This window comes from Chroicocephalus ridibundus, chromosome 1, assembly GCF_963924245.1.
Source record: "Chroicocephalus ridibundus chromosome 1, bChrRid1.1, whole genome shotgun sequence".
Lineage (NCBI taxonomy): Eukaryota > Metazoa > Chordata > Aves > Charadriiformes > Laridae > Chroicocephalus > Chroicocephalus ridibundus.
In genome coordinates, this window is record NC_086284.1 from 35271288 (window position 1) to 35298047 (window position 26760).

The 26760-nt window shown below is 39.7% G+C and overlaps 1 protein-coding gene across 9 annotated transcripts in view; it reads left to right on the plus strand.

Moving 5' to 3' along the window:
* Positions 1-26760, plus strand: part of TSC22D1 (TSC22 domain family member 1) — a 96281-nt gene that overhangs the window by 40488 nt on the left and 29033 nt on the right. For 3 of the 9 annotated variants that reach the window (XR_010071064.1, XR_010071066.1, XR_010071065.1), the window contains one exon: positions 448-2634. The exons of 2 other annotated variants lie outside the window; for them this stretch is intronic. The gene's annotated coding sequence lies outside the window, so the exon portion shown is untranslated. Of the gene's footprint in view, positions 1-447; positions 2635-26760 lie in introns of those variants that run through there. 4 more of the 9 variants (XR_010071067.1, XR_010071069.1, XR_010071068.1 and 1 more) reach the window with 2 other exon arrangements.

Here is a 26760-nt window from a genome sequence, read left to right on the forward strand (position 1 = left end):
CTGCTGGGTTTAAGTCCTGTTTCTTTGTCCATGTGAAGGAAATAGACTGGGATGCCCTGATTTAGGGGAGTGTGCTACTAACCCACAAGATCGGCAATCCCTCAGGCCCGGAGATGGGGAATCAGTAGAATCAGCTCAGGTAAATTCTGCCTTCCTCGCTTCACGCTGTGCAGAGCAACAGCCTCTTCCTCGCAAACATCGGTAGCCCACAGTCAGACCTTTCTTTTTCCAGCTATGTCATTGCTGGCACAGGAAGTTTATTTTAAATTTCCTTTTGATTTTTAGCAAAAGGAATCACTTGAAAACGGGCAATGAAATTTTAAGGAGATTTTACCAGTTCCTCTTTCGTGCTGAGTTGAAGTCATTTGGAACTATGTTACATGCATTATTACTTTGGTGCATCTTGTGACTCTTCTCTCCCTCTTCATTCCCTCCAAATTGCTTCAGGACACCTTCTAACCTTTATACTGCATCACAAGCCTTCAGCAGAAGATCTTGAGAGCCATTTATGTTGCTGGAAGATGACTGGGTTTGGATCTTGGCCTTCCTTAAGCAGGATCTCCTGACAAAAATGGGATTGGGAAAGAAATGACTCCTTTTTCCATCACAGAGAGCCACCCTAGAAATGAAGGCCTAGGCAGAAAATTACTTCTAAATGCATCATTCTTTAGGAAATTTGTTTGGCTTCCCATGGTTCTTTTGTTACAATGTCATAAAGATGTCTCTTATAAAACCTAAACCTGGCATCTTCCTATCTGAAGATCAAGTCGATAAAACCAAGTTTAAGAGTTTACAGGTCTAATAATGTGATCGGATCTTGCTGTCCCCTGCATAGGAGATGCCACGTGAATCTGTGAGAGGGTTCTGCTGTGGTTCAGACTGTTATATTTGTAAAGCCTTTTCTACTTACAGTCCATTTAAATGATGAGAAATAATAAAGCTTCTTGTGAAAATGGTCTTTAATTAGGCTTCTGCCTCTCCAAGTTTACTTAAAAATAAATTTGAGCCAAAAATGTTGCAAGGGCAATACGGGAAGTTACTGCATCTTTTGAGGTTTCCTGTGGTTTTGTGTTGAGAAAAGGTACATTGGAAGTGTTTGAGAGCTATGAAAGTGGAAAATCTTAGATTTTTCTTTAAGAGTGAAAAGTTATTTGTTAGAAAGCAGAAAGCTTTAATTGTTTACCCCCTAAGGGATTTCTATAGTCAAACTTAATTAAATATCTTGCGAGATCTCAAATAAAAACCTTATGTTTGGCAGTAGTGAACAACACACGCGCAAGCCCGTGTGCTCTTTTCTTTTTGCTATAGGAAATTAGTTTTAAAGAACAGGACTTACTTTTAATGTTCAGATTAGGAAACGGGAAAGCTTTGTTCTGAAGCTGAGCGTGAAAAGGGGTGGCAGGAGGGTGAACTGGACCCTCTGGCAGTAGGTGAAGAGCAGTTTTATTTTCCTGTTTTCTGCTTCAGGCAGTTGGAGTAAACTAGTCAGATGCTTGTGCTTGAATCCAATTAATTTCTTAAATCAGTTACCACAAAACATTGTTTTCTAACTAATGCCTAGATCTCTCATTAAATTCACCAGTGTATTTAAATTGTTGAACAGTCTTAACATAGCCCTGAGGCTACTGCTTCATGGCAGTTGAGACTTCTTACTATGCTGGAATGCGTTGCAGTGTTAGTACATTCTAAAAATAATTGTTCAGATGGTGCTATTTAAGTACATACTTATGTAGTGAGCCATTTTCACTGGACTTCCTGAAATTTGGCTATCTGTTGGATGGCTTTTTAATAGCCTTTTTTTGCTGTGAATATCAAACTTTGTCTTGCTGCTTCTGGGGTTATTGAGTAAAATGCTAAATTTATAACCTGGTATTTTTAGAAAACTGATAGTCAGATCCATGTGTTAAACTAAGCAACCACAGTAACACTTGTGAACTTTGAAATTTAAAGAGAAAGCGCTTTAATGTATCAAATTAAATATGTGGAAATATGTATGTGGTGACCTTAAAATTGAGTAGTTATTATAGGTACAGACATGAATTGTGTGCTGAACAGGAGTAATCTAGAAGTTATAAGCTGAAGATCTGTTGAGTCTCAGAAATAAATACTAACATCTGTGGCAAGAGTTCTGTGCCAGCAGTGCTTTTAGTTGAAAATACCTGTTGTTCTAACTTCTAGCCCGTTTAAGGTTTGGTATCTTTTGTGCCTTAATAGGTATATTCGTCTCAGCCACAGTTTTTGGTCGTTTTGTCCTGTAGTATAAAGTAAACTTATGACCATTAAATACTTATGAACGCTCAATACTTACAGTAAAATAACAGGGGCACTGGGAACTGTTTCTAATGTTATTGTCTCAGTTACTACAATTACTTTACTTCCCCCTCCTCTTCATAGTCACAATTAGGAAAAAAAAAAACAACCAAAACAACAAAAAAAGCCCCCAAGCAAACAAAAAAAAAACCCCAAAAAACCAAACCAGAAAACCTGTTGCTATTCTGCAGTCAGTATTTTGATACTTCTTGTCTGTCAGCGTTGTGTTAGCATATTATGATCATGCTCTGAGTTTTGCAGCTGGAATCCTTGGTTCTTGGTACATCTTTAGAGCAATAACTCCTGCCTTTGTGTTATTTAATAATAAAGATGTCTAAAACCATTTTCTTCTTGTTTATATTGTACTTAACATAATTGTATGAGTACCGAGTGACACTTCTGACTGACTCCAGAATGCCAGGAAACATGGAAAAACACCATACGAGTTTAGAGGTTTTTAATCCCCAGTACTAATAGAATTTCGCAAGATAGACTTGTGGTGTTCCTGTTTTTCCTCTTTCTATTCTCTTTAAGATTCCCTGAGCATTTGAGCTACCTAACTCACTTTACGTAATCCTTTACATCTTCTTGACCAGATGCCAGCTCCTCCTAATTGTTTCATAGCCAGTCAATAAAATTCTGGCTGTTGACAGCTCCTTTTTTCCTGTCCCAGAAGAGCTATCTTGTTTAACCCGAAAGAGTGGCTTTCTTCTTTCCACCTTCCATCCACCCTCTGTGGCTTACGTTGCAACTCTTTCTCTGTTAACGGGATGCTTTGAGAGTGAGAAAGTATTCTGTAAAGATGAGGAAATTTGTGGGAAAATCTTGCTAATGTTGCTGCTTCAGCTAGAGCTAAACCTGTCATTTGTGTGAGAGATGCTTTGTCAGTTTAGAGTGGTTTAAGGAAGGGAGATGTATCAAAAAATGTGTTCCTTTTGTAAACCAGATAATGTTATTGATTTTTATAAACAAGAAAATGAGAATAAAGAGTGTAGGTTCTGGGGTGTTTACATTCCCTTGCTTTAAAGTGAGGGAGATGGGTAACAAAAGATCAACAGTTTTCTATGAACTTCTGAAAGCCAGACTAGTTCCATCAGCAGGGGTGTGCTCTAAGTTGGATTTCACTTTGCCAGCCCTATTTGCAGGGCATTGGGATTTGAGAAGGTAGCAGTGACAAAAGTCCTTTTTCAGCTCTTTTTTTTTTATTGAGGAAAATAGATTGATACATTGGTTTGCAGACCTCTGTTACTGATCCCTCAAAGAATGAATGTGATTTAAGGGTTAGTTTAGAAAAGTGTTTTTAATTGAAAACTGGAAAAAGGCCTTCTCTGAAAGCGACGGTAACAAACGGTTGAACCCTTCCAGTTTTGTTTCTTGCATGGACTTTATGAAGAATTGGCGGCTGCACAGTTCCTAAGCCAGGTCCATAAGTTGGTATCAGCAACATGAGGTGAGTTGGTGGGTTGTTTCAGGACTTGTTGGGTTTTGCTACTTAAGAAGCTGGGTTGTCTAAATGGCATGGAAGGCATTACCAATTATTTAAAAAATGGTTTTGAAGACCGTATTAAGTTTGTGTTTCTTTTACTCATGATAGTGATGCTTCCCTGATCACTTGCTGATTCTTTTTTTTTTTTAAAGAATATAAAATGCCTATTCTAATGAATTGTCCTATACTGTTTAATTTCCTTGATCCGCTGTCACACGAGTGGCTTTCCTTTTCTCTCTCCATGCTGGAAACTGATGTTTCTTGCTTTTTCTATATACTGATCAAGTGGAGGTTGGGAAAATCTGTGGGATTTAGGCTTCTGTGACAGTACAGTAAGTGAAGACGCAAATGGGTATCACTTTTATGGGGGCAAAATAATTAATCCTGATGAATGGTTATAAGAGGTTGCAGAGAGGGGTCACTATCTGACCCCCTCTTGCCAAATTCAAATAAAGATATCATCTGTAATTCCGAAGTAAGTAGCATTTGAACAAATAATGAAACTTTTATGATTGTAAATGTATTTAACGTGATTGTAACTGACTTCTGAAGATTCAAATGTGATTTAAATAGATTTTCCCCAAACTTAGGTTTGTGCTGACTTGAACTGAGGTTTATTCATTGGATGGAATTATTTAATTTAGAGCCCACATTAAAATCACAATAACATTAATGCAGAAAGATCGCCAGCAAATGTAAACTACTATTCAGAAAAGACACTCTTCAGAAAGTAATACCATTTGAAGTAATCTTCAGAATTATTGGCATGGCATATAAGGAAATTACCCGTCTCTGTCTTTGGTTTTAGCCTTTTTGGTGAAAAATCAAAAGACTTGTCAAACAATGCTATGGAGAAGCTGTAGATTATATGGCGGATCAGTGTATTTTCATAGTTTTAATACTAGTAAAAATATGATGGGATTCAGCTTATGCACTTTTCTCAGGATGTTACCTTGATTAACATTGGTTTAACTGCCTAGGCAGTATACGCTTGCAAACTTTCTGCTGCTTGTTGGTAGGAAACCTTTGTTCAAAACACAAGTTAGACGACACTGTTCTGTACTCTTTGCGTGGGGCTACAGAAAGAATGGAAGGGCTGTTTGGCCGTGTCATTTTGCAGAAATTACTGATAAATAACAGATACTTACAAGTTTTTCCAAAGCTTGGTTCCCTGTGGCTGGGAGAAAGCTTAGGTCATAAAATCAGGAAATCTCAGCTCCTTAAGGTAGAAGTTTAATTCTGTTCTCATTTGTTACATTGAGGGAAATTTTCACACACCTGCTGCTGACATGAGTTTGCAACTTTTCAGAATAGTAAAATTTGAAATACCTTTTAAAATGTTTTCCTGATCTCTGGTAGTACCATGCACTAGATGAGGAAAGCACGAAAAATTAATTTGCAAAGTCATTTTTGAGAACGTGTATAAATCATGGAGAGCTGAAATCAGACCAGAGCACGTAAGAGTAAATGAGGAACAGCTGACTTCAGCACAGTTGCTGTGTACAGATGGGATGTTCCTGGATGACTTCAGGACTGCAGAGAAATTGAAGCTGGGTCGGGTACTGGAACAGCCCAGGAAGCAGAGTAACAAGCAGCCAGCTAACGTAGCAACTCTCCCTTAACAGGCTGTAGACTTGACAGAAAATCACTTGCAACAGCTAAGCTTTCCCCCGTAAGCAATGACACTAGTGAAATCTGGAATCCTATTGCTTTGTAGCTTGTGTAGTTAGGTTCTCTGCTGTCTGATAAAGCATAAGGGGCTATTTGAAGCTTTATTATGACTTGGGCACTGGTTATGTTTATCACCTAATAGTGTCTAAAACAGTTGAGTTAATGGTGCAGTTTGGTGGTTGTTTTTTTAAGGGGAAAGTAAGGACAAGTAAGAAGAGCTCCTGGACTTGTCCATTTAGCCGTATGTAACTTTTTAGGAGCTTGTATATCTTCGGAAGCTGTTAACCCTCTGTTGGATCTGTTTGAAGTTAAAAATAGATGAAAAAAAAAATTGATGGGGACATAAGAATAGGGACATTCACAGTAAGAACTTACATTAATTCCTTTCCTAATAAATTAAGAGTAGTAGTAAAAATGAGAATGGGCTATAACAAACTTTTTAGCTTTTCATGTGTTAATCTCTTCTTAGTTTTACCTGTCTAGTATCCTAGAATGCAACTAATATTTTTAATACGTTGCTTAATTGATCTCTGAACTTTTTTAAACAGTATTTAGAAAGCACCAGATGAAACTATTTTCTTTGGGTATTTTAGGGAACAATAATGCTTTCTTCTGTTATGTATTATGCTGAGGAGTGTTCAAAGAAGTGATTTTTGTATTGACATTTTGTACTTGTACTGGTGATATCTTTTAAGTATCTGTTCCCTTGTCTTAGTGCTAAATTTTATAAAATTTTTTTTAGATGTTCTTCCCTGTATTTGCATCCATTTTTGAAACTTTTCCCATCTATCCCTGTTGAAAGAGTATGCTGGTCAGGTCTCTGTAATACTTCCTTTTTAACTAGCTCTGCACTGTTTTTTTAATAAAGCAGCTTTGCAAATGGGAAAGATGAACAGTAATACTACATTTGTTCAGAGAATAAATACTTAAGAAAAATCAAGGAAGCTTTTATTCCTGGACTAGTCCTCATATTGTTCTCCAAAAATGCATATTCCTTGGAAGACTGGAGCGTATCTCCATGGCTAGCAGTCAAACCAGTGCTTCCAGTGTGGCAGTGCTTCAGCTGCAGGGCATTTTGCTTGTCTCTCCAGGTAATCTTAACACCCAAATTCCTGCTTGTAGTTGAATTTAAGTTATTGTTTCAGATTAATTTTCTGCCTCCTTCAAAGACTTTTAAAAACTATAATCTTGGTGGCAATATAATAGTGATAGAAAGGGCTTTGCTCCTTGCCCATTCCTTCTGACCTTGTAAGTTAAATATTTTTTTTAATGGCTTGAACACCATATATGAATGGATGAGATAAATCTAGGTTTTTCGCTTGCCTTTACTCTTAAGCAGTGAATGGTTTATATTGTCACATTTTGTCACCTTGAACTACCATCTGTTTTATGTCCTTCTTGGAGTGCCTACTGTTTCAAAATCTGGCTTGCTCTGTTTCAGTGTACTTTATAAAGAAACTCCCCTTTCTGCCTTTATGTAAATACTGAAGTACATGCAAGATGTTATGACTTGACTAGCTGTTCGTATTTGTTTCTCTGTGCAGAGTGCAGAATTTTAGAGTGGAGATATTTGAGAACCACGTCGTGTAAGGCCTTGGTTCGGTGAATAGTCTCACCAGTTTGATTGGCATGTGATATTCGGTTTTTCTCAGGACACTCCTCCTTGGAAAACTTTGTTGGACTGCACTGGAGTAAATCACATAGTGACTGGCTTTCTGCAAGGAGGGTGTCCTTGTTGCCTAAAGGAGGTGGTTTTTTTTTTTCCTGTTCTAGCTAAAAGCAAATATAATAAAACTGCCAGAGTCCCGTATTTCTTTCCCTCTTCTTTGCCCCTGTGTTTCCTCTTTAATTTCTGGCACAATGAGGAGATTTTATTTACTTAGCAAACTCCCCCCACCCATCAGAGAATTCCTGCAGGTTAGATAAATTTGGAAAATTCATTGTTTTAATATGATCCATAACCTAATTTATTAAATACACTAACCTCGATACTTTAAAAAAAAAAAAGCCTTGACCTGTAACAAGGTCGTCCCCCCCAATGCCAAGAAGGAGACTTTGCTTATTTAATAAGACCCATGGATGGTATTTCAGTACAAGTATTAATTAATTTGGTTTATAAGGCAAGGATTTTTATCTACACCCCAAATGAACTGGAGCTTCCTCATTTGCACCCAAAGTTGAAAATTGTTCCCTCGAAATTCAGACTTAAGCATAGGCTGACATACAAGGATTTCATTAAGACGGAAATCCCACTAAGGTGGAGTTTGAGAGCTATAGTATAAAGTATAGTATAATGTATGATACTATGTTTCTTTTTAACAAGACACAAAAATAATTTTCTTCAGAGACTGGGGGGCTTACCCTGTTTTCTTCCTCACAGCTTGAGGGTTTTTTTAAATGGAATAATTTGTACTTAGGAGTAGTGTAAGGCTTTGCTGGTGAAGACCATCTACCTTTAATAAGCTCTCTGTCCTTTTTGCCTAGTTCCTGTCTTATTTAGCACACTGACCTTATTTTTTTTGACTGGGTTTGTAGTAGTGTCTTGCTCCTGTAAAGGTAGTAGAAAGATTCTTTTTTTTTTTTTTTTTTTAGTTAAATATTTAAAAGTTTATTTTTTTTCTCTACTGTGCTATGACAGCTTTAGCTGTGTGTTTGTTAGACTTCTACTAAATTAAGGCCTTCTTACAGGTAAGGGAACTAAACATATATTTTTAGTGGTTTATATCAAACGTTATGCTCCTGTATATAGAAGAAATCAAAATATATCTTTCCAACCCGTGAGCATTATATGTGTGGGGGTGTGCATATATATACACAAGTATGTATCTGTCAGGTAACAAAGGGATCTGTAGTTGAATAACAGTAGATTGTGGGGGTTTTGAAGATTATACTGTATATTGTGTGACATTTATATTGAAGGGTGAAAGAAAAGTGGTAAATTTAATTCTGATGTCTTAAATGTGTTTAAAAAGCTGCCTCATAGCACTAGTCACTCATACTGACCTTTAAAATGAAAGCTAAAACCAAAATAAGCTCAAACTAAAGCAACTAATGTGATTGCCTGCAGAAAGCAGACTAAGGTAACAAGTTCTGTGAGGATTCCAGGGGAAGCTATTCCTTCTGGTTTTAAGGAGGTTGAATTAAGGATGCAGATAACTATTTTTAAAGTGAGAACATTCAGCAAGAGAGGATATTGTTTTCTACAGCTTCAAAACCATTACTTTTGGTATCTTCTTAAGTGCTTGGTAAGTTAAAAGCATGAATTTATATCAACTCCAAACTCCTTCAGCCTGTAAGAGCATGTTGAAGCATCAGGTGTGTTCTTCTGTGCAAGTGAGATATGTGCATCTACCTCTATATAAATAGGTATATAGATATACCTATATATTTCTATAGGTAAATATATATAGGTAAATACATAGCGTATTGGTGCAGAATATCACTTTTGTAAACAGCTTTGGGGACTCAGAACTTCAATTTCTTGTTTTTGAAGTCCATCAAACCAAGCATCTAATTATTAAATAGATAAGGGCTTTCAAAATAACTTTTCCCCCAGCTTTTCAAAACAGTAGTTTTATGCTATGTTCGTGATGATTCTGCACTAATGTGGTTTGGTCCCCACAAGGAGGGGTGATCAGTCATTGCAGCGGTGGTTCTCCTCTGTCACTAAACAGGGCTGTAGGAAGCTTTTTTTGCCATCTGTTATTCCTCTGTGCTGCTTTTATGACTTGACCCGAATGCTCTTGCCCTGTAAGGGCGGTGAGGTTTAAATGCTGAGCACAGACTGATTAACAAGGCATTAAGTCAGTTAATTCTTTCATTTTAAAATAAAGCATTAACGTGGTTTTGGTGGTCACTGATTTGTATTTTAAGTAAAAGAGAGAGCTTATATAAGCAGTATGGATTTTTAAACCATTTGTGGTGTTTGGTGGTTTTATTTCTTGATCTTAAATTGTGAAGTTTAAAGAAATAAGTTGCTGAATCTGCTTGTTTGTGGTAGCTATTGCAGTGATGAAGAATAGATACGTTACTAACTTGTTTAAAGATGTGCAAGCCTAGGTCAGAACAAGTATTTGTAAATGTGGTTTGTTTTTTTTTTTTTAGAAGGGATTTCCTTGTGTTACAAAACAACACTAGATGTACTTATCAAGAGGTGGCTTTTCCACTCCTATGGCTTAGTACCTGTGTGAGCTAGCTCAGTGAAACTTGGAATAAAGTCAAGCTAGGGCTTGATGAAGGTGGAATCATGTCCTCTAGAAATGGTAATGATGTAATATGACCTGCAACTTAATTTTTCAGTACTTTCTAAACTTAAGATACGGTGGACCTGAGTATTTCTCAGTCACAACCATAGCAGTATGTAAGACTAAGACCAAAGGTCCCACTGGAAGGAAAAAATTATTGAAATTGTTTTTCTTTAGAAGTTCATTCAGACGTTGAGGCGGCACTCCTGCTTCTGTGTTTTATTTACAAGAGTGTCAACTCAAGATTTCTATTTTGAGGAGATGCTTTTGAGTAATGAGGCTATCTATAAAAAGATTTTTTTGTAAAAAGACCTTTCATTCATCTAAGGACTCAAGAGGATTCACTAATACCACTTTAATTTCCCATTTTTGGGGAGGGCATAAGAACTCTATATAGCGTTAACAGAGGACCTGTTACTGCAGTGCGGTCTCCCCGAGAGGTAGCTACTGAATTTTCATAGAGACGTTATGGTCCTCATGGGTAGACAGGTGCTATCTAACACTGTTACCAACTCATGGTGTCTTACCTTTTTAGGAATCTTTGTCTCAATTTATGCTCTGTGAGCTGGTGTGCCCTTGAAGGGCATGTCAGTATTTCTGGTAGACATAGTTGCCTGTTGTATTTGTCTTGCAAATTATGGGGTATCTTCTGACTCTAAACACGTGCTTCTTTGGCATCACTGTTGCTTGGAAGGTTGACAGTGCGTAGGGCAGTGCTTTTTCCCTAAATGCAGTGTTAAGCAGTCCTGCCAGTGCTGTTAAGAGGGTCTGTTCTAATGTCTCAACTGGACGTCTCTCTTCCTGGGGTGTATTAAGAGCTTTTGGGTTATACTAAACCTATTCGTTACAGCATATCAGAATAGGTGGTGTAGTTTGGGGCATGTGTAGGGAGAGGCAGATACAGGCTTCCAGGAGAGGCTATTCCTGGGAACTCTGGATGATTGTGTAGGAGACTTGGTACAGTAAACACAAGTACTCCAGGTTTATCTTGGCACCTCCTCCAGCTGTGTTTCTTTTGTGTGAAAGGCCATTATTCATGTTTTGGAGGCCAGAATAAGATAGAGAAGCTTATTGCTTGCAGATGGTGCTTCACATGCAGAAATACGTGTTTTCTGCTTGTACAGATACATGACTTAACATCTTGTACAGCTTGGTCATAACTCCTTAATTGTGCTAACACAAATCTGCGGCTGGAGTTCTTGTTTTCTACCAGTCCTTTTTTAGAGCTTATTTTGATGTTATGTAGACCAAATAAAAGTTCTTCTTAGCAGATTAGTTGTTAAAATAAAGGAACCACAATTTAGTGAAGTAATTTATTGAAGTCTTTTTGACTGCCTTTTAAAATAGGACTGAAAGTGTAAGTGAGAATAGGAAATGGTCTTTGCTGAGCCATAAAAATTTTGTTTTCGTTCCCTCATATGTATACTTTGAACTAAGTACTGCGCTTGTCATTTTACATGGAAGGAGAATCAGCACAAAGAATAGTTAAAATAATGTTGATGTAAGTATAACAGATGCTTGTTGATGTAATGTTAGTCATTTCCTCTGTAACCTGAGTGGTGAAACCATACCAGTTGGACTAGGGATCTTTAAATTCGTGGTTCTCTGATCCACAACATTGAAACTGATGAAATTCTCTTAATTCTTTCTGTAATATTTCCTTCTGAGAATTTTAGGCCATGTGTGACTGTTATGTGTATCTAAAGATGCCTTCTTGAAACGGTCCTTTTCATGCCTTCATGTTACCACTGTGATATCCCAAGTTCTAGCGTAATCTGGATGTGCCAGGACATAGTGTTAAATTTGGTCTAACTTGTTATTTTTGGTAATGGAATTAAATGAGTAAAAATTTGACACTATTGCATTCTAATCCTAAAATTATCCCAGTATATCAGGATGTGAGTAGTTCCCCATCGACACTGATGATGCATGCTTTTTGTTTCTGTTCTTTTATTGTTATATTGAAAAGTAATGTGGTTTTATGATAGAACTTAAAAACCTGTGGCTGTTGATCTGAGTAAGCATATGTAATGTATTTTAAAGGATCTGTCTTGTACCACTTCCTCCTGTATTCCCCGACTCTCCCTCAAAAAATTGAGATGTAGTCTCCAGAATACTTTACGTTTTAACATGAAAACAGAGTTGATGTCTAGTGCATTATCCACAGAGACTTCAGGCCTGTATGATGCCAGGTATTGTCATTGCATAAATATTAAATATGTATTGTTTCATAAAACTATTTAACCTGAGGAAGTGATTATTTAAATTAATTCTTGTACTAGGAACTTGTTTTTACTAATGCAGTGCATGTTAATTAGACATTGTAAGGCTGGAGAGGTAGGGAGTTGTGTCTTTTGTCCTCAGCCTTACTCTGTCTACTTCTATTTCTTACTGTTAGCTGTATGCTTTAAAATTTTAACAGTGTCACCTTGGAAGGTTTGGTTTTTTTCCTTTATAAAAGGGTAGCAATATTCTTCTGTTTTGGCTACCCACTTCCACTTGGTGGGTATGACATCCTTCTTGCCACTTCTTGCTCCCTCTACCCCAGCTGTTGTAATGTGGACTTTTATAAGCAAACTCTCTCATGTTCAAGACAGAAAAGATATTCTCTGTCCTAGAACTTCACAAACAGTGCTAACAGGTCAGTGTTTGTGCAAAGGCGACTTAAATCTGTTGTAGATTCTCTTGTGTGATCTTTGTATATCCTCTTCTGTGTGATTCTTTGCACTTATGTCCATGCTGAGCTGTAGGCAGTTAACACTGATTCCATAGCTTCCCTGATAATAGTACAGGTAAGAAATCAATAATGATGAGGGAAGGATCAGACCAAAAATTAAGGTGATTTATGTTGGCAACGTCTGGTATAACCTAAACATATGGTTGTGTGGGCGGCCGTAGACTTTCTGAAGCTCTGTGCGTAGAAAACCTGCCTAACTAATATTTAGGTTAATCTCTAGCTAGTAGAGCATTCAATTCCAGACGCTTGGTAATCAGAATTTTTGCAGTCTCACCCACCACTCCAAATTCACATCATTCATCTGTCTATTTTAAACGTGTCTCTTGTGGAGTAGTTCTAAAATAACCCACTGTTTTGACCTGACAGTAACAGGAATATGTGAGCTCCTCCTGCTGCTGTTCTGCCAGTGTACGGGCTGCTTACACTGCTCAGCAGAGATGATGCTTCTGCGTGGAAGAATGGGGCATTTAAAATGCTACGCTGACTCTTACCGTATATTTGACCTTTCTGTACCTGTGACTGACAGGGTTTCAGCTCATCGTTGCGGTGATGAGAGCACGACTTGTTTGTCACGTGAGATGCTCAGAGCCCCTCACTGAAATACAGCTGTTAAAATGTCACTCCCTGTATAAACCCTGCAAGAACCTGGTTTGCTTGCCCTTAGTGGGGTTGCCCAGCCTGACCCAAGCTCATTGCTCTCGGAATATGAATTGTTGTATGATTTCTCGCACAAGTGAATGCGTCATTTAACATCAGCGAAACTCAGGGAGGGGGCATTAGAGTGTAATTCAGTGATAGTAGCTGTTTTGCCATATTGTAAATTATGTCATTGGGATCAAAAAATTTGGAAATGCTGAGGTTTTAATTCAAATAAAAATAAGCCTCTGCTTTTCAGAGAAAATGGAAATGATGAGGGATCGGAAAGAGCTATCGCACCACGTATTGGTAGAGAAGGGGCAGAATTAGGGTTACTGGCAAAGCCAATATGTGGGAGGCGATGGAAGAGAGCAGCTTTTCAGTTGGAACATAAGAAACAGCCCTGGTTCCTCTTTGTCTGTTCCTCTTCCTTTTTCTTCTGTGCATGAACAGATTTGCATCTTTACAGCTGCTGTAACAGCTAGTAAGGAGAGCTGAGTTCCCTCACTTTCTAGGCATAAAATGGTACTTGGCAAATTCCAGATAATGTCTTTAGGTTTGCTTCCTCTAGCTTGCGGAGCTGCTGTATGATTAAAACTTCAGCTTTCCTGTCAAGTCCCATACAACCAAACCTCCCATACTTTTTAATCTCTTTACAGTTCCGATCTTTTAAATGCTAGTGGTGAATGAGGTTTTTTTCATCGGATGATTTGGATAATGTATCAAAGGTTAAAAAAAAAATAATCTATTCAGTGTTACTTATGTGAGTAATTCTGAACTGTGAACTAAAAGAGTTCAAAATCATTTGTTTGCCAATAGACAGTGCTATGCAAATACTGTATGGTGGATAGTCCAGTTGCTTAGCAATAACATTAACAGTCATGAGTGTTTATAAAGCAAATATAATATGATACGGTCAACAAGGTATGTGGTGCTTTTTGTATTACTTAAGTGTCCTGATAACTGTTGGAAAACGTTTATTAGGATTACACATGAGCAAGCACCTGACACTTAAGAGCAACAGCTTGAGTAAGTTAAACCTGATAAATGATGTGCTTGTGTTTTTTAATCTAAAACCCCACAACTTAAAACAAGTGGTGAACATGATGATTTTCCAAACACATTAGCTTTGAACTTTGAAATGTTATTTTCATGGCTCTGATAAATACTCTTGGAATGGCTTTGGATGTTCCGTCTGGAAATATTACGGGCGATAGGTTGTGTGATTAAAAGGCTTGTCTCTGTGCACACAGAGAAGCCCTGAGGCACAATGGCAGGCAGGGGAACCCCCGTAACCTTGTCAGAGAAATGAGCCCGCTGAGCTGGCTTGTGGCAGGGCTGGAGATCATCAGCCCTGAGGACCTGGGTGACAGACACTTCATGAGTAAACGGCGAGGCTCTGTGGGGTCAGCTGGCAGATTGGGAAAGAGGGGATAGCGTCATGGTAGGATTTACTGTGGGACGTAGGGAAGAACCTTTTGGGATTGTACACAACTCATCATGGGATGCTTAGGAGAAGGGACCAAGGTTGGGGGAAGGAACAACCACAGGGAAAATAAAGGGACAAAGGGATAAAATGACCTGGTTGGTTATAAGCGGGTGGCTGGACAACATATTTGTCTGGCCATGCCCTGCCCTGATCAATGCAGCCTGTCCTGTCTCCTCATTAAACTCTGGGTAAGGGGCTGCCCTACTGTGTGCGCCTATGGGGAACTAGGCACCAGCAGCTGGAGTCAGACCATGGCTGATGGGCCCCATGGCTGGGGTGAGTGACGGTGCACATGTCGGTGTGTGATGGCCAGGGACTATGATACAGGACTGGCCAGGGAGTAGGAGAAGAGACTTGAGTGGCTGTGAAGTCCGGGCAAAATGTGTGTGTCTGGAGGACCTGGGTGTCCAGGCCAACTGTTGGGGAGAGTGGGGCTCTGGTGAGACCCCTGTTTGTCTGTGCATGAAGTAACCAGAGGCAGGAGGCTCTGGGGGCCAGCTGCTGCCTAGACAGAGAGTCCAAGGCCAGATCCTAGAAGGATCTGTAGGGAATGTGTCGGTGTGTTTGCGAGGGGGCTTGCGTGCCACGTGCTGGCAGCTGGGGAGACCAAAGGTCTGGGGACAGCTGCTAGGGAGCCTGAGAGCAAGCCCAAGGCCAGTTACAGCGGTATCCATATTCTCTGTGTGTGCACGTATGTACGTGTTCTCCTAATGGACTTTCACCCTGATCAGAGAGGAGCAGGAGGCGGCTGTTGGTGCTGCTTGTGTTTACCGACGTGCTCAGTTTGCGTTGGCCTGTGTGACCAGCCGTGTACGTGTGTGCTGTGCTAGTGTTTTCGTGTGTGCCCCTATGCGCGACCTGTGCTCAGTCTCGATACTGGGCTGGACCCTGGGGCGGGGAGCTGTGTCACCCCTCTTGGGCTGATGGATTCAGCAGCTACTAACAAAGGGTTGTCTTCTCTGAGAAGAGATGCTGAGGCTCTTTGAAAAATCTCTCCTTATTAAAGCTCAAAGTGAACATCTGAGATCATTTACTTCAGGAGGTACTGACTCTGGTTTTCAAATGTATTGTGCTGATGAAAAGCATAAGAAACTTAGTAGTAGAATGGAATAATGGAGAATGGAATAATGGAGAAATCTGTAAAGGTTTACAGATGCTGTAGCTTGCAGAAAGTCTGAGGTCTGAGATTACACTAACATTCAATATATATAATTTGGAAGATAAAATTTGGTTTAAAATACAACTTTAAGTGGGCATACTGTGTTTGACAGCATTGTTCCCCTGCTAGACTTCCAGTAAGTCGATTTTCAGACTGTTAATGAAATCTCTTGGATAGCATATTGTCTTTTATTTACTATTGTTACACTTCATTTTTAGAATACTTAAGCAAAATTCAGGGTGCTAAATCTGACCTTGAAGCCTTCTCCCTGAATGCATCCTCTAAAGAAAAATCCAGACAAGCAGCATGTAATTAAGTGTCTCCAGTTCCTGGGATAGTCCTCTATTTTGATTTAGTGGAGGTTGCAAATCATATTAAACCTATAATAAGTTTCTCCTTAATGACGTAAAAAACTTAATCTGAACAAAAGCCATCATTCATAAAACCTTCTAGATACTTAAACTGTTGTTTAGTAATATTGTTTAATCTTATGTAAGTTGACAGCTTTTAAAAAATATTTTGCTTTGATGAATTCCCTCAGTCACCTATTTGAGTGGAGGAAATAATCACCAAAAAAAACCCCCAAAGCAAAAAAAAAAAAAAAAAATCCAGGAAGAGTGGAAAGCTACTTGCAGCAAGCATGTGAGTAAATGTTTGATGCTGTTGTGCTCTATGGAGCCTCAGATATTTTGCTGCAAGGCTGTTTCAAAATGTCACAGGCATTGTGTAAATAGGATGCTATTGTATTCAGCCATCTTCTTGTACCCAGTACAGATACGCTTGTCACCTTTTTTTATTATTTTTATTTTTGAAATATGGTCAGGCCTCTGGAGAAGCTCACATTGGACACTCGGCATCATTCTAAGGTCTCATCTATTTTACAGCAACCGATGTAGGGGGAAAATGGGGAATGGCTTGTGCTATTTGAGGAACGGTATGCAGCCCAGTAGCTGAAGACTGATGTAACACACTAGAAAAGAGCGTTAAAGGTCTCTGATATCTTAATGTGCAATGTGGAATAAATAAGTCAATGCAATATATAAAAGCTGTGAGGGGGTTACTAAATCTGGAAAGAACTGATTTCAGTTAAGATCTGTAGGGTGGAAAGGTATGTTTGCCTCATGAAGATGGAGGAAAGGGTCCTCTCTGAACTTAAGATAAAAAAAATTAGATTGAGTTTTTGAAACTAGAAGAGAACTGCCTCATCTTTAATAAAAGAAAAAAACCCCATATCTTAATTTCAGCAGAGGAGTCTTTTGGAAAGAATGTGTTATGCAAACCAAGTTTCCAAGGAGTCTGTAGACAAAACAGACTTTAAGACTTGATATGCAAAATGACTTCTGTTCTAGTGCAATTATTGGGGTGTGTATGCATTATCAATAAACTAATGTACAGGATTATATGAATCTTTGGAAAAAATAATTTTGTGAGTGTTTAGAAAGACTGACAGTCAGCCTAGTGTGACACCAGTGTATTGGAAACAGAACTTTGTAGTTCAGATGACCTGTAAAGTTCTGGATCTGGCCTTTAAATACGGGTCAGATTTTTGAGAGCTGTGGGAAAGTCTCAATTCTGGACAACAATGAGCTGATGAAATAATTCCAGTACCTGATTTTGGGTTTTATTTGTTCACTGAGGATCTTGGCGGGCATGTCTCCTTTCAGTCTTTGTATGTTCTTCCACTGTGGATACACAGCGCATTTTATTTTTGCATTGTTTCCTGGCTTGCTTAGCAGGTGACTTGCTGAGATGACTCCTGCTCATCACTGGCCATTGAGCACTGTGGCTCCATTGTAGGATTACAGCTTTGATTCAGAAGTCCTTAGCTTCATCCTCTTTGACCACTAAGTACTGAAATAAATGTTTTGCATTTTATATTCTGTTAGCTTCTACAAGATACAACTCGACTTCTAAAGCATGTTAGTTTTTAATCGTAATAAGAAAAGGGTAGGTCCCTTACCTGGATACTTAGATAAGGACTTTTTTTTGTCTGTGTAGTGTCTGCTTACTGATTACTCACTTTAAAATGCAAAACACTGGAGTATGGGAACAATTGTCTGCAATGATTCTGGGTTCAGTTTCATGATAATATTTTCCCTTTTACTTGTTAACATGCTTGCATGCCTATTCCTGCCTTCACTGATCTTATAAAAGCTATCAGTTCTTTCCTATTCGTGCTTGCCAAAAAGTCTTAAGCTAAATTAGTTGATGAAAATGTCTCTATTCTGCTGATGCTGAGTCATAAGTGTTTATTTAAAGATGATGAATTTAGTAATCATCAAACCATGTTTAAATCATCAAGAATGCTAATTATAGATAGGCTAACCTATATTTCTGAAATACTTAATGACTTGAAGCCCAAATACTTCTTGCTTAAGTTAATAAATGCGTTGGTTTCAGTTGGAAATGGGCAACACTGTAATTCACAAAAGACAAAAGTAGTAATTACCTAGATGAAAACATGGAACTTGTATCCCATGATATGGGGGCAGAGAAGCTGTGTGAGATTCTCACTCTTTGCTATGCTCTTTAGGGTAAGAAGTGAATAAAAATCTGTGAGGTTCTTTATACTGTATATATAACTTTTACTGTTTTGTGTTGATGATTCTTTCCTGTATTTTGGTATATGTTGAATAGTTACAGCTCTGCCTTTCCAACTCCTAAGTTTTTTCTTAATTCTGTTGTTTGCTCTTCGCATTTTTATTAGCTAATATTTGTGCATCACGCTGTTAATTATGGCTAGCGTGTTTGAGAGTCAATTTGAGAAAGAAAACAAGTCTTCCCTTTAGCTTAACGATTTGTTCAACACTTTATTTCCAGTAACTATTTATAGTGGTAGTATCCATCATTAGCTAGAGTAACTTTCCATTGAAAACTAATTCTGAGATGCAGCTATTTTAGAGACGAATGAAAAGTCTTCGATATCTTCTGTGTGCAGACAGGGAGACACTTACTGAGGTAAAGCTTGAGTCTAAAATTGTGATCATTTAATTTTTGTCCATTACATGTGATGAGGAAATATCCAGATCGTTGTCTGCCCTTTGTTAATCTGGAAGTTCCATTTTCTTAATGATTGTGAAATGTAATGACAGTGTAATGGTCTTGCGTACTGTTGTGAAGCAGTGCTACTTTACTGAAAATTGAACCCTCTTACATTTTCAGAGACCAAAAGGCAATCGTTTCTGGTTTTGCTTTTAAAATGAATGGGAGCATAGGTACTTCCCAGTAAGAATCTATGGAAAAAAGGGAAGAAGATGAAAGAATTTTAATGACTGACTAACTGTGAAGAATCTGTCCCCTTCTGCATGATCTGCTTTCAGAAATTTATCACCAATTCTAGGGAAAAGTCCTGTTTAATTACAATTAGTTGAAAAATGATTCAGTACAGCCTTCTAATATGGAAGCATTTGAACTTAATGGACCTTTACATGTTATGCTAACTGGTGATAAATAAAATTAAAGCAGAGCAGACAGGTACAATTACTCTTACTTAAATTACTGTTAGTGGTGTTTATGAACGTTCTTACATCAAGTTTTAAACAGAGTGAGTCTGATGAGCTCTCCTGATACATACAAGGCCTTAAGTATACTTTATTTTTGAAAGTGAAATGTAAAATAAAAAAATGTGTTTTATTGTAAACAAAAGGGGTGTGTTTTATGAGCTGAGGGAATTCTTTTATTGCTGCAATGACTTTAAGTTGTTTTTCCAGTACCTACAAGATTATGGTAGCTTCAGGAGAAATGGTATAGATAGCATGTGAGATCAAATAATGCTAAATTTGCAAAACTGCTATTTCCCACAAATGCAATGGGAAATTCTGCATTGTTAACAGAAGATAGATTCAATATGCCACTCTTGCTGATGAAAGGCAGAGTTACTCAATCGCCATGGACAACGTTGTATGTGTTGCTACTCCCCTCCTTCCCCTGCTAACCTACCCCTCCAAGTTTAGGTTTAATATGGATGCATATAAAGGTAAGACTATCTTAAGATGTTTCAAGCTTCTGAGAGCTTTGGGGAAGAAATGATTGTGAACGGTGACTCCCCTGAAAACAATGAGTTTGAGACGTTTTCTTTAAATCCTTCCCAAGATTCGAGGATCTTGTATATATATTCAGCAATATATATACATATATTTGCTGATACCAAGTGTGAGCCTTCTCTTTTAATGTTGGGAAAAAATAGGATTTTTTTTTATCTTGATGATAGGAAAAACCCAACTCCCAGCACCTGTTATCTAATTCTCTTCAGTGAGTTCCTGTTGTGTCAAATTACCCATGTGGTGTGTTTTTGTTGTTTTTTTGTTGTTTGTTTTTTTTTTTTCTGTGACCTGAATCTCTCAAAACTTTGTGACAGCAGGGGATTGTCACTTCATTAAACTTTTGTATGGCTTTGGAGCTGGGACAGTCAGTGTTTGAGAACAAATGAGTCTGAGCATCAGAAGAATGTTTTGTGCCCGTGTAGAGTCCCAGTTCATAACTGCCAAGTTTAGGCAACTGCTTATCTTTGGGCTATTCTTAACCTCAGCAAACATGTATTGCAAACATTTCTAGCATGTCTCTAACCATGTTGTACTCCAGACTGAGCTCTAACAACAACTAGCATTTGAAAAAAAAAAAAAAAAAAAGGAAAATTTCTTCATAACTTTGTGACCATCAAGTTATTGAAACAGTAGAAATGTCAATGTTTAACTCACAGAAGCTATAGAAAGACATTCGGTTAAGCGTGTGGTTACTATTGGCAGTCAGTGCAGGCAAGAGTACTTGGGATTCAAAAAGTAACTGGCTCTTAATAGACTGAAAAATACTTAAAATTGTAGTTGTGTAACACAGATGTTTTGAGAATAATGTTGAATAGGATGATACAAGGTTAAGAGATGTCTCCAATTCATTATATAGTCTTAACGCTTTCTTCTATGACTTTTTCTGAACTATAGACATTGGCAATGTTCATTTATGCATCTCTTAAATTTATTTCTACATCTCTTAATTTCATTTCTACATCTCTTAATCTCAATGTTTCTGTTCACCTTTTCTGCTTTATTTTGCTTTTGAGTTCTGGAAGTGACTGTAGAGACCAGTGCCCACTGAGTTATTCATCAAATATATATCTCTGCACGTTATTACTGGTGGTTTAATTCAGGCAGCCTTCAACTAAACATTTGGACTGAAACAGTGGTTTATCAAGTGATAGTTACGAAGGAAATAGTCCCAAGATATGCAGGTGTTGGACTTCGTAAAAGTGGTAATTTGAGTGTTACAGAACAGCACCAGAGCATATAAAACTGATGTAGATTCACAGGCAGGTTTTTAACATCAAGTTAAGACCAAAGTATTCTAATTTTTGCCTGCCTTTTCTTAATATTACCTGTAGCTGCCTGTTAAACAGACTTGGCATTTTTTTTAAATGGATTCTACTTAGTCATAAGTCTGCAGTTCTGAGAGCATTAATGTTTTGGATCAGTCTTTTGGGGTTGTTTTTTTTTTTAGATAGGATCTCTCTTGGCAGTTTGGATATAGCCTTCTTTCAATGCTGTCTGCACCCCGGATCATGATATCACACGTAATACCTTATACAACCATACCTAATACCATCATACAAATATAATTGTTTGTGACCATTGTTTTTAAAAACCTAATTTGGTCTCATTAGCATGAGCTGGTGGTACAGCTACACTGTCTTGAGTTCTTGAAGTTTCTGGGTGGTTTGGAGCTAGAACTTAGTCGTATTTACATTTGCAAGGCAAGCAAGCTGGGTGTCATCTGGGACAGTACTATAGAACCAGCTGCCTTCCGTGTGACTGATGCATTTGGTCCGCTTTTTACGGTCGCTTTTCACTCTGATCCTCCGTCCCGCAGTTCAAATTTAATTTGGGCACTTCTGAAAAGGTTTCATGTACTGAGTTTCTTGTTCTCTTCAGCTGCTGCCTTGTTTACCCTCGGCAGTGGAAAACTTGAGGGAATGTGACTTTGTTAAAACCATCCAGGAGGGAGAAGAATTAGTTATACTTTTTATTTTTCAGGATAGTCTGATCATCTTAGCTTAAACTCTTGCAAGAAAAAGTGTACAACATACTAAAGGCTACTGCTATTGGAGCCAAAGTAATTTTTAAAATACAGCGTAATATAAGGTATGTTCTGAAGAATTGCCTGCTGTACTTTTGTAACTGTGCTCTTGATGGGCCATACAATTCCTCCTGGTTCTCTCATATCTTAGAGCTGTAATATTTTGGGAAGCGATTGCTAGTTCTTCTGATGCTCTGTTCTTCTCCTTTCTGCTGTTCTAGAAAATAACTCGTGCTGTTCTAGTTGGGGGTGGGGGATCAGAAACACGTGGCCTTTGATCTGATTTGTGAGGTCTATATGAAGTCTGCACGATTTTTGTTCACTGCTCTTCAGCTTTCCTAAGGCTGAGCCTTTCAGGTGGCACCTTCCAACTTGTGGTTGTAGTCAGGGTAGTAGTGCTCGTGAATTTTGAGCTCTGTCTATTCTTGTTCAATTGCTTCAGAAGGCAACCTGAGGTAATTTTGAAGTTAGCCCTTATTTGAGCAGGTGGTTGGTCTAGGTGAACTCCAAAGAACCCTTCCAATCTAAATTTTTCTATTATTCAGTGGCTGGTAGCACCCACTAAGTGGTTTCCAAGGCTTTCATTTTAGCTACTCTTCTTGATTGCCTTTTTTTTTTAATTGGACCTACCGTGTCATTACTTGCTCCCATACTTTGAAGGTATAAACTTCACTTCTGTAACTTGTAGAACCTATAGCAAAAGACATTTGATCAACTAAGGATACTTGCCCTTCAGTATTGTTCTTTCTGTGTATCCTGGTCAAGATCCATTTTCAGAGAGTTTTCTCATGATTTCAAATGAAGTAGACAGTAGGAAGAATGCAGCTACTTGAGAAAGTAAGCAGGAAAACTAAACCAATTCACTGAGATAATTGGATAAAATATTGCTTTGATAATTAAAAGTATAAATACGGGTTTGATCAGATAACTCGTGGAGTCTACGTGCAGTATTGAAACTACAGTAGTAGACAAAACTCTGGCTTGGCACAGTAACAAAAGATTCAGATTCTTGTGTCAAATTCTGTTATGACAGTTGATTCATGACTAAATTTGGAAGGGTAGACTGTGCAAAATGCCTGTTTTTCATTGAGTTCACAATCTTGCAGGCACATCTTTTTCTGCAGAATATGGTGTTCCAGTGCATGTGTAGGTAACTCAGCGAGGGGGAAGGTGAGGTGAAGGAGGGCAAAAAAGCCAAGGCTTAATCCTTTTTTTGTGATTACGTCTGCTGTGTCTTCATCGCTTGGATTTCTGAGTGTATAGATCTTCAGAAGAAGTGAGTTGGAGTGAGGGTTTGAGGTGATCCCAGGTCTTTTTTGACGTTGTCTTGTCTTACGAGCTTTCACGCTGCTGGCCTAAGTAAACTAACAATAGTTTCCATTAATGCTTGACCTGGCAATGTGTACGTTCTGCCTCTTCAGAGAGAAGGCCAACTTTACTAACAAAACCGTGCTGACATCACTTTTATACTAGTGATGCTTTTGGCAGTTGAAGAATGAGTCTTTGCCATGTTGGCTGATGCTCTGTTAAAACAAACAAACAGCAAAAACAAGGAAGAAGTAAAACACAAAAAACAATACCTTCAAGTGTTTGGGTGTTCATAAAAAGGAAAAACACTGAATTACATATTCAGCAGCACTGAATATGGTTGCATGGTGGAGTACTGTGTATATATATTTTTTAAGCTTCCCATATTTTGTAAAGAAACATTTTCAAAAAAAACCCATAAAATCTGATTTTAAAAAGTATATTCTAGCAGTAAAAAGTCTTGGAAATTAAGTCTGTCTAAAATCTGTGTGTTCTGACACACCAATTCACATGTACTTGTGTGTATTCTGTTAAGCTGGGTTTAGCAAGGACTTGGTTTTTTCCTCGTAGTTTCCCTGGGAATAGTGGCAGGATTCAAGTGCGTAGCATCTTGCTGCTTTAATGTTTGCTCAAAGGTAACTGGCAGCAAGCAAAGTTGGATTGGGCTGGGGGGGAGAGTGCAATGACCCTTTGGTATCTTCGATTTAAAACAACTTTTTTGGATTTTTCTGTTTCCTGTCATACCAGGGGATGACAGGGTAGACTGAGGCTGGCACGAGGGATAAGGTTCATTCCTCAATAAAGCTGCAATGTGGTGGGCATGTGTTTGCTGTGGGTAAGCTAATGACCTCCTGGCAGTGGAAAGTAGTAAATTTAGGGGAGCTTTCAGGAAGATGCTGGAGGGAATCTAGTAATCCAATTAATGTAAGGATTACCTTAATCTGAGAAGTGGCAGTTGGGACAGTTGGCAAAGGAGAAGGATTTTTAAACATAGTGTTGCTTCAGTGTTTTGAAAGGGAGGAAAAAAAAAAGTCTCAATTTATGGAGGCATAATGTGAAATGTCTTTTTTAAATTTTATTTTTCATCAAGTGTTGGATGTTCTGGTGTGACACCAGTAACTTGCTACCCGTGTCTGTGGCTCTGTTGCTGGTCAGAGGACTGAGGGAAGGGAGGGCCTTGTTTTAGCTTGACTTGACTTGGCAAGTGCGGTGTACTCTAGCCTATCTGCTGTGGCGTTTTGGAGGTTAATCCACCCAAGAAAAACACAGTGTGTTCCATGTCTGGTTCAGATCACTTGTCTCTTTCTGCCCCCATTCACAAGCAGGCTCCTGCAATCAAAGCTGTGCTGGCTTCCTGTGCAGGGAAGAGTTATCTGGGCTTCTCCTGCATGCACGCGGCCTTAAATATTTACTCAGAGGAGGGGAAAAAACCAACGCAGGTTTTGGCCCTGAGCTCTTGTTAGACCTGAAAGGGTAGTGAGTGGCTGGGATGGGTGCCCTGGGGAAGGGGCCGACTGGTGGGGTTGGTCCTACGTCCCCTTCCTTGGAGATGCTGATGGGAAATTGGCCCAGGGCAAAGATTTACTTACTTGCTCGGGTTTTCTCTAGGACTCGGTCCCTGGGAGTTTCCCCTCAGCGCATTCTGTGTTGTACAGAAAATAACTAGGGGAGGGTGTAAAAAGCGGTTGGAGGTGCGTGGCCCAGGCCTGGGGGGATGTACAGCAGCTGGGGATAGATGTGCCCGGCAGATCCCAGTTCCCCATCTCTAGGGTGTGCTCCCACAGCATCCGACAACCCACTTCTCGCTGTGGGTCGGGTTTTGTCTGCAGCACCTCCGAGCGCTGTTGCTGGGGCTCGGATGCCCTTACTTATACACCTGGCCTCTGTATAAAAAAGAGATACTTCCGTGCCCTTTTAGCTGATATCTGTGTAAATGCTGGCAAAAATGGTCTGTTGTGTCTGTTTTCAGACTGTTCGCAGGAGATAAAACAGTTTGCTGAAGGAAGGGAGGAGAGCTTGAACTGCCGCATCACATTTTATTTGGGTATCTCGTGATTTGTTATTATTTTTATCTTCATAGCAAGTTTTACAGGGGCAGTAAGAGCGGTTCCCAGCCCAGAGATCCCTGCGGAGGGGCTCACGGTAGGCGGTGTGGGCTGCCTGGTCCCGGGGAGGGGGGCACTGCGGGGGTGTACCGGGGCCTGGGTGTGCGACGGGGGACTGCGGGGGTCCCCGGGGCCCGTGGGAGGCGGCGTCCGGCTTCGCCGCCATGCGGCGCCCTGCGCGGCGGCCGGGCCCACAGCGCCCCCTGGCGGCCGCGGCGGGGCGGGCTCTCCCGGCAGCTCGGCGCCTCCGGGAGGGTTACTTCCCCCCACACACCCCTCCCACCCCAAAATCCGTAATGGGTAGGAGGAGACACCCTCCCCCCCCCGCCCAGGACAGTATGGGGGAGGGAGGAGGCGCGGGTGGCAGTGGCCTCCCGGTCCCACCGGCGGCGGGGAGCGCGGCTTCCCCCGGCAGCCGCCAGCAGGTGTCGGGGTTGAGTCGCCGCTGCCTCCCTCCCCGCTCCTTGCTGCCATTCAATAAACGGTTTTAGCAGCGAAGGCGCGTTTTGGCCTTGGGACTTCGTTTCTCTTAAATTTGGTCGAGTTAATGCGAACAGGGTAAATAACCCCGTTGAACAGGAGCGGCGCTGGTGCGGAAGCAGCGTCCCGGGGAATCGCGAGAAGCTGTCGGTGACTTGAGGTTTTTCCTCAGTGGAATTTTGCTCTCAGGAGTGCAGCTACACCGAATGCAGTCCCAGTGGAAAGGTCTTGCAAAAGGGAAGAAGGTCAAGTCCTCATTTCCTTGAAAACAGAATAAACAAAATGGACAGAATATGAGGAATTCGCATGACTTCAGGTCTTGATCTGTCCCACAAGATGTTAAGAGTAAAACCCAAATCAGTGAGTTCAGAGCATTAAGTAGCTTGTTTCACTAGAAGCAGAATTCAGTCTGAAGACCACTTGATAGCCAGTAAAAACCAGAACGGCTGTGGTCAAAAATAACTTGTGTCTGCAGGTGCTGGTAGTCAAACACAGCTCTATCCACATCTGACCAAACCAAGAGCAGTTAATTTCAGTGGGGAGTGGGTCGAGGGAAGAAACAATGATGCTCCACTGTCATTTACAAGGTTGTGGACTGTGCTGGCTTATGACATTCATTAAATGTTACTGACAGTAAGTTGGGGGGGGCGTTATCCTGACCTTATATATGTGCTTTTGTGGGGGTTGATGGAAGTAGCTAATAGCATTAAGGTTGTTTTTTCCAACACCAAATCTGGCTAGTTTGCACTTTTGTACAATGGTGATTATTGCACCTTCTTATAGACTGATTCTGCGGAGTCCTGGTTTGGGGTTTCCTATTTAAATTTCATTTCTGTTCAGCTTTTAACTTAGAAGTCTAGCTCTAAACATCTTCTGGGAAGAAGTCATCATTAGGGGCTTGCCTGCCCTCTGCAAGGCAGCTGTGTATCTCTGACTAGAGGAGTGGCTGCCTCTCCAAGCCCCCAGACCCCAACAGGAGGGAAGCATCAAAGGAAGGAAAAAAAGCAGAAAAAGCTTCAAAGCTGCCAGGGCTGTGTTACGTTCATCTGAGGCTGTGGTGTGAGCGTAT